At 32.7% G+C, this 8,146-nt stretch overlaps 1 protein-coding gene across 1 annotated transcript in view; it reads right to left on the minus strand.

The window, feature by feature from the left end:
* The window catches only part of LOC126745472 (pyridoxal kinase), a 35,324-nt gene extending 29,419 nt beyond the window's left edge, over nt 1-5,905 (minus strand). The window contains exon 1 of the mRNA XM_050453328.1: nt 5,765-5,905. The gene's annotated coding sequence lies outside the window, so the exon portion shown is untranslated. The remainder of the gene's footprint in view (nt 1-5,764) is intronic.
* Nucleotides 5,906-8,146: the final 2,241 nt, after the last annotated feature.

Genomic DNA, 8,146 nt, shown 5'->3' on the forward strand with positions numbered 1-8,146 from the left:
CTTCTACTTTCCTTCTATAAACAGAGTTTCCACATTAACCCCTAACCACTATTGACGGGGTCAAATTGACCCAGAGACGCCTTTAAACTGAATGTCCCCCTCCAATTTTGTAACTTGGGGGCAAGGCTTCACGACTTTTGTCTAGCGCGCGTGTTTACTTTTAGTAGCACATTAACTACGTAAAAATGCAGCTTCGTTGTGGCCGAATTTACGAAAATGGGTCAAAATGACCCAGCGGTAGTTGTTGCGTTATAAATATTTTCAATTTAGCACTTTATGAAATAATTATTTTGGTAAGTTTTTTTGCATAAAAATTGTTTCGAACAAGTGTTTATTGGAATTTTTGTATCTAGTTATCCATAAAAATTAATTCCAAATTATACACGGATGCGGAGCTTTTAGACATTGTTATAGAAAATGACGATTTTTGGCAGGACCTCGAAAACGTGGATGAAACTAATGAGTTCATGGATGATGAAAATGGCACCAATGTACCCTTGGAAATTGCTGAGAATGAACAGGACGCTCTTAGAAAAATTTTAGAGGATGGAGATAAAAGCGATGATTCTGAAGAGGACTGCGAGCTATTTAGTGAACATGATTCTCTGAGTAAGGCTTCTGGGGTTTCTGGCAATGATGATTCTGAGGAAGATCAACCTCTAATCAATTTTACGTCTTGGTTTGGAAAGGATGGAACAAGATGGTCAAAAGGAGCAGCAACACGTGGAAGAGCAGCAGCTCATAACATTATTTACACTAAACCAGGTTTGAAGGGCTATGCATTGTCCAATCCACCCAAGTCACCTGAGTCAGCATGGAACTTACTTATAAATGATAAGATCCTAAAGATAGTTTGTAAATTTACAAATATAATTACGTAGGGCTGCCAGAGGAAAATTTCAGCCAACGTTTATTGCCAAAACAAGTGAAAATGAGCTAAAAGCATTTTTTGGTTTGTTATATCTTCAAGGCTTATTCAAGTCTGGTCATGAGGATCTAAGGTCAATGTGGTGTACTGATGGAACAGGAAGAGACATTTTTAGAGCTACAATGAGCCTTGCAAGATTTTCTTTTTTGCTTTGTTGTTTACGCTTTAATGATTTACAAACCAGGAAGGAAAGGATCAAATTGGACAAACTGGCGCTGATTTCAGAAGTTTTTAATACATTTGTGGATAACGCACGGGAAATGTATAACCCTGGTGATAATGTTACCCTGGATGAGATGTTGGTACCCTTTAGAGGTAGATGCGGATTCCGTATGTACATCCCTAGTAAACCAGCTAAGTATGGCTTGAAAGTACAAATTCTGGCGGATTCAAAGATCCACTATATGTTGAACGCCGAAGTATATACAGGTGCCCAAATTGGAGATCGAGCCCCTAAAGAAAAACGTTTTTCGAATCCTTCGGAGGTTGTGCTTCGTTTGACAAAGCACATAATGGGTACCAACCGCAATGTAACCGCTGACAACTGGTACTCTTCAATTGGTATAGTAAATGAGCTGCTGAATAATAAGCTTACTTATGAAGGCACTCTAAAAAAAATAAACGTCAAATACCACCAGAATTTCAACCCAGCCGTATGCGACAACCTAAAAGTTCACTGTTTGGGTTTTCTCCGGCGATTACCATGGTATCATTTGTTCCAAAAACTAATAAAGCAGTTGTATTAGTATCAAGTATGCACCACGATAATAAGATAAATGAAATTTCATTGAAACCCGATATTTTTTTTTTGTTAAATAGTTGTTAAGGGTTAATAGATACAACCATCTATAAAAATCAAAATAAAAATGATTTTATTACGGTTTGTAATTATTAACGGTTTAAATAGTAAAAATAAACTCTATATATTATTCTGTGATAAACAACACAAACAGACAATTCATAATTCGGTTTTGAGAAACAGTGAACCAAATACGTTTAAATAAGGATGCTGCTACAATATCCATGTATTAAATAAGGAGGAAGCTATATCGCCTGTTGCAGACCATATATCCAAGCGTGTCGTTTAAAAAATAGCCAAAAACTAAGCAATCCGTTATACTCACAATTGACAATCTTATTTAGAATCAGTCATATCGAGTGATCGTGTCGAGATTTTAGTGCGTGATTTTGGAATCCCAATTATGGTTTAAAAACAATGTCGATAAAAAAAAAATTTAAGCCATATTTTAGCGATTAAGCGCCCTACTCGGTTGCCTTACGACATCTTAAGGATGGTTTCAGACGGTACCATATCGATACCATTTATAGCGCGCGATAAATGGTAGCCATATGGTATTTATTTTTCACACACAAGTATAAAAAGTTACCATATAATATAACAGAGCTTGCGTTGTTGCCGAGTTCAGTATGTTCCAAAGTGCCATGGATCAAAAACGTGTAGCTTTATTAGCGCTTCTTTTTAGGAGAAGAAAAAAAAACGACGTTGTGCTTTTAATAAAACACGGCAGTTCTGGATACATCCTTTGTTAGAAGCAAGATACGTAGATGGGGCTTTTTATACACTTTTTGAAAAATTGCTTCAACATAAAGAAAAATTTTTCAATTATTTCCGGATGAGCCCAGAAACTTTTAATTACCTACTGGAGCGTTTATTAGACTCTATTAAAAAAGAAAATACAACGATGAGGTTAGGTATACCTCCCAAAGAAGATGTAGACGTAAGGTGAGAAGAGCCTACTGATACAGGTCTGAGTTGACATTCGTATCTTATTCCTTTAATTTCTTTAATCAATGTTAGTACTCCCATACGAAATTCTAGCTTTTCGTCCTCTGTAAAGTTTTACTGTAGATGTTACAGATTTAAAAAACACTGTATCTCCATCTATTTCTTCTGGAGGAGGCCGATTTTAAGAAGATGCTTCTATAGCTTTTAAAATCGCTCTATCTGTTTCATCCAATTCTGATATTTTATTTCGTTTTCTAGAGAAAGAAGAACTTGGTCCTGGCTGTGTATTTTTACCTTGATACAATTTCTTAAGTCGCTTATCCCTCAAATTTTCCGCATTGCATTGCTTTTTCAACTACCGTTTAACACGAGCACGAAGGTTTGTGGAATGTTCGTTTGGCATATTAACTAACAAATATAGAATTTTTCATAGACCGCTAAATGTTTCTAAAGCATTCGCTAAAGATATTGTTAAAGCTGCTATAATTTTACACAATGTGGTTCGTCAAAAAGATGGATTTCGCCAGATTGACATGGATATTGCTTTACATACTACAGGATTACAAAACCTTCCCCAGCGCGGAGCTGTCAGAGGTGGAAGGCATGCCAATGACGTAAGAGATGCATTCGCAGAATATTTTGTAAGTCCAACCGGCTCCTTACCTTGGCAAATGACGAAAATATAATTTATTGTACGTTATGTATCCAGTTAAATTTAATTAGTAATTAAATAAACATGCTTTCATTTTTATTTTTATATGACCTTATTAATGACGGATGATTAGACCAACATTAGCAGACGAAAAATATAATTTACTCAGTTTAGCTTGTTTAGCTTGCAGAAGCAGTTTACTCAATAAATGAAAGGAAACATTGGAAAGGACTTACTCTGGCTTCCCTGATGTTTGCTCCCGGACTATAAGAATTCTTCACTTTCACACTTTAATTGCTGCTGTTAAACACCGCTCGTCGAAGTCGATTGAAGACTTATACAGAAATTTCGGCTCAATTTTCGAAATAAGGTTTTCACAAATACGACATCTTGTAGCTTACTCAATTACCCATAGGTTAAGGTATATCATGGTGAGAAGATGATTCACCAAAATATGTACAAAGGTGGTAAATACAACATATTAAAGAAATATGGATTTATATAGATTATAAATCTTTAAATCTAAGAAGACAAAAGGAATGTAAACAATAACAAAACATTAGATAGATAAATATATTTTTCTAATGTATATAGTAAAACGAAAAAACTTACTTATTTTGGTGAAAATATCGGGCAACAAGCACTAAATGTTTTTCAGTACTTAAACCCGTTCCGTAATTCGGATCTTCATCAGAACTAAAATTATACATGCACCTATTATTATTATAATTAAAATTTTTTTTACGTACCTCATTGTTAGCTCTGTTATAATATAAGTTCACTTAAACTATATACAAATTAAACGTATATTAAATTGGATAGTTATAAGAACCAAATTAAAACATGCTGCAAATCTTGCCGAGAAAGACCAACAATTTGTCTATGTATTGACTATTTGTCATGCGCGAAAATAAGGGTATTCACCGCCTGATACCAAAGCAAAAACTCGAATAGGTAATCGACAGAGACGATAAAAGAATTTAAAGTGTGACTGCTACTGTTTAGATGTCGCAATGAATTGTAATTATTCCTATTAATTATTATTCTGTGATGTTTCCTTTTATTTTGTACATTAATTTGAAAATTGAAAGTAGGAGTAAAAGTTTTAACGGTAGATATTAATGGCTTTACGGTAGAGCGGTAGCCATAGCATGAAAACGGTAGATCTACCGCAAAAACGGTAGACCTGGCAACGCTGCTACTAGGTACTCTCCGCTCCACTGACACAATATTTGGTGAAATATGGAGAATTTTGAGGTTAATTTTTGAGAATAAAATTTCATAGTTCGCAACAATGATAAGGACCCGGTTGCCGCTGGGAATTCAGTTAACAGTTCAGTGTAGTGCGGTTGGGAATATTGGCGGGATATCTAAATAATAGTAATAAATACGAATATAAAGAGTAGCCAATAAATACGGTGACAGTAAATAATTTTAATAGTCGTCAGTAATCGTGTTTAGTAGTCTGTGTAAATAAATGACTATTTTCGCGAATCGGTTGGTTTAATTCAGATCTAACGAACGGTAAAAACGCTACAACTTTTAATTTTTTCATCGAAATTTTTTTTTTTTTTAAAGATGAATACAAATAGAGAAATGAAAGCATCGACCCTAGGAAATTACATATCATGCTATACCTAGTTGCTGTCAACGATAAGCGATTTTGCGGTTTACTTTGCAAAAGTGCTGCTGAAATTGATCATAAAAGAAACCGCAAAATAGATTAGTGGTGGAGGGAGCATATGCAATTGTTGAGATGAGGTGTGTTGAGTGTTGTGTAAATTGAAAAGAGAGGCCGAATCTCGACTCTCGAATCAGTTGACCCTTGAGCCTAGAGGAAATGGGCGATTTGAAGCTTTAATGAAATTCGAAGCATACGAATCATACTAACTTAGGGATTCGTATTATTCCTACTAAATCATAGATGACGACGAAATATTTTGACCTACGGTTAATAAATCCTTCAAGATAAAATTCACTATTAGCTGAAATTTATATAATAATTGCAAGATTTACATTTCATCTTATTTACTATACAACTATTAAATAGACATTTTACAGAAATATTTAATTGTTTATTTGAAACAAATGTATTTAATTATTTCTTAATGCTTTAGCAAACCGCTTTTTTTATGTTGGATAACGACTTATTAGATCCATGTATATGTCAGGACTTAAACTTCAGTAACAAAAATTGGTTTAAAAAAAATATTGCCTAATAACATTGTTCGAATATCTAAAACACCTTATATCCTCTTCATTTGGAATATAGGCTGCTATAGGCATAAAATTATTATCTACTATTTGAATAAAAGATTTTATATTTTTAAATTATTGTAAAACACTAGATGAATATAAATTAATTTCCGTAATTAAAAAAAAGCGATATTTTCTTTACATACTTGCATTAAGTTATTTATAATAATATTTTTTTTACCTTATTCCATACTTGTAATAGCATTAATTTTATTTACACGATACCGAACCGATACGTCAATACGAAATACGATTATTACAAAAGAACATGCACGATTATATAGTAGCACCCAGACTTTAAGCAGCATTTTTAAAATCTCATTAACCATTAAAAAAAATTGAAATATTAACATCTATTGTATTCGGTGCACAATGGCTAATTATCAGTAATTTAATAACTTTTTTTAATTATTAAATTACTTAATATTTGTAAAAGGTATATTTTTATATATAATATAATATTATTTATATTTTAATATAAACGAAAAACAGTAACTTGATAACCGTCGATAACCTTTTAGAAGCCTCAGTAGAACGTGAACATTTATTTCCAAAGCTTAACATTATATTATAGAATATATAGATGTGTTATGTAACTTATAATATATTGTTGTAGTTTATACATAAACCAACTGCATTAGCGTAAATTAAAAATAATCCTTAATCTGAACAGCATCTTTTAGCAGCATTTTATTTTTTCTTTACCTTTGTCATAAACAGTATCTTTCTTCAATGCCCTTCCTCCCTCTGATTTTTTTTTCGAATAAATTAAATAAATTGAAACTTGGCATGAGTAGGAGTCGTAAAGAAAAGCACTAAAAAATAATATTTTTAATGGACCACTATATTACCCGCATGGTATTATAGTTAAGTGATCCTCGATCATGTGAATTCACCAAATACTAACGCATGCTTTCAAATAAAACTAATGAAAAGTACGTGTATATATTATTTCTATATTATATCTCTTACATTTTTGCTACTAATCCAAAGATTTACCCAAGCGTTTACCATATCGTTCCTCTCCATAGAAAACTTTGTCAATTTTATTTACATAATATAATAAATATTAATAATAAATATGCCTTTATATTACGGAAATAAAAAATTACAATAACAATTATAAATGCGGCAAGATCTAGCCTATGGCTACTCTATCTAAGCGCACACTTAAAAATAGTACTTCAAAATAATATATATATAAGTTCAAACTATAAATTACTAACTATAATTAAGCTTATAAAACAAAATGATCCTACACAGACATAATTATATCATACATTTAATCAAGTAATATAGTTAAATAAAAAGTAAAAAAAATTTTTAGAATGACGCATATCACGACCATGAGTGCTACTGCAGCTTACCAGCTTCTCATACAAGTACCTGGGGACTTCACTGTGGACAGTTTTATAAATGAGACTAGCCATATAAACTTTGAATCGTTCTTCTAGCCTTAGCCATTGAGATTCGATAAATAATGCTGTTACATAGTCATATTTTTGGTTACAATAACTAAATTTTAGGCAAGCATTTTAATTTTGTAATTTTTGCAAGCTATATTTATCTCTTTCAGCAAGGGCTGGTCAGAATAAAACGCTTCCATAACTGATCACTGAGAGAACTAATGATTGAATTAACTTTAACTTAATGTTAGTTGATAAAATATCTTTATACATGTACAAGACTTTTAGTTTATAGTAAGCTTTTTGTAAAATATTAGAAACATGATATTCAAAATTTTATTATCGATAAGATATTTATTATCGATAAATAAAAAAAAGTTTATTATCGATAAATATACCTAAGTTTTTTTCGCAGCTAGTCGGAGATTAACTCCCTGGATGGAGACATTCACGCCCAAATCATTCCACACAGGAATCCCAAAAACCAATCGTTTTGACTTACTTAACTGACTTACTTAACTTTTGACAGCAGCATTAAGAGTCAGCTTATGGAAACTAGACACCTGCACAATAGTATCAAGATAAGAATTTATATTCCCTATGGCGGTATTAATTTGATTAATTGAAAATGAGTGATAAAGTTGAACATCATCCGCGTATTGAAGCGACTTGCATGTTTTAAGAAACCACATATTGCAAAAATGCTGAGCCGAGACGTAATCTTTGCACTCTATTAACCAAATAATCACAAAGAAGGTACAAAGCTGAGTCGTGTATGTCAAAATATTTTAATTTGGCAAGCAAAATAGAATGATCAAGAGTATCAAATGCTTTACTATAGTCTAACAGCACCATTGCAGTAGCTTTTTTATTATCCATAGCGCGAAGAATATCATCGGATACATGCAATAGTGCTGTTTCCGTACCATGCCGGGATGTGAACCCAGACTGGGTATCAGGAATAATTTTATTATTTATAAAAAACGTTTTTAATTGCTGGTGCATGGCTTTTTCCAGTATTTTGGAAAGGGTAGGTTGGATGCTTATAGGACGGTAATCTGAGAGCTCAGCAGGGCTATTTACTTTGGGAATGGGTAATTAATCCGCCGTTTTCGCTGGGAAATCTGGATAACGAAAGAGCCTTATTGATGATGTGT

This window comes from Anthonomus grandis, chromosome 16 (genome assembly GCF_022605725.1).
Source record: "Anthonomus grandis grandis chromosome 16, icAntGran1.3, whole genome shotgun sequence".
In the NCBI taxonomy this organism is placed as follows: domain Eukaryota; kingdom Metazoa; phylum Arthropoda; class Insecta; order Coleoptera; family Curculionidae; genus Anthonomus; species Anthonomus grandis.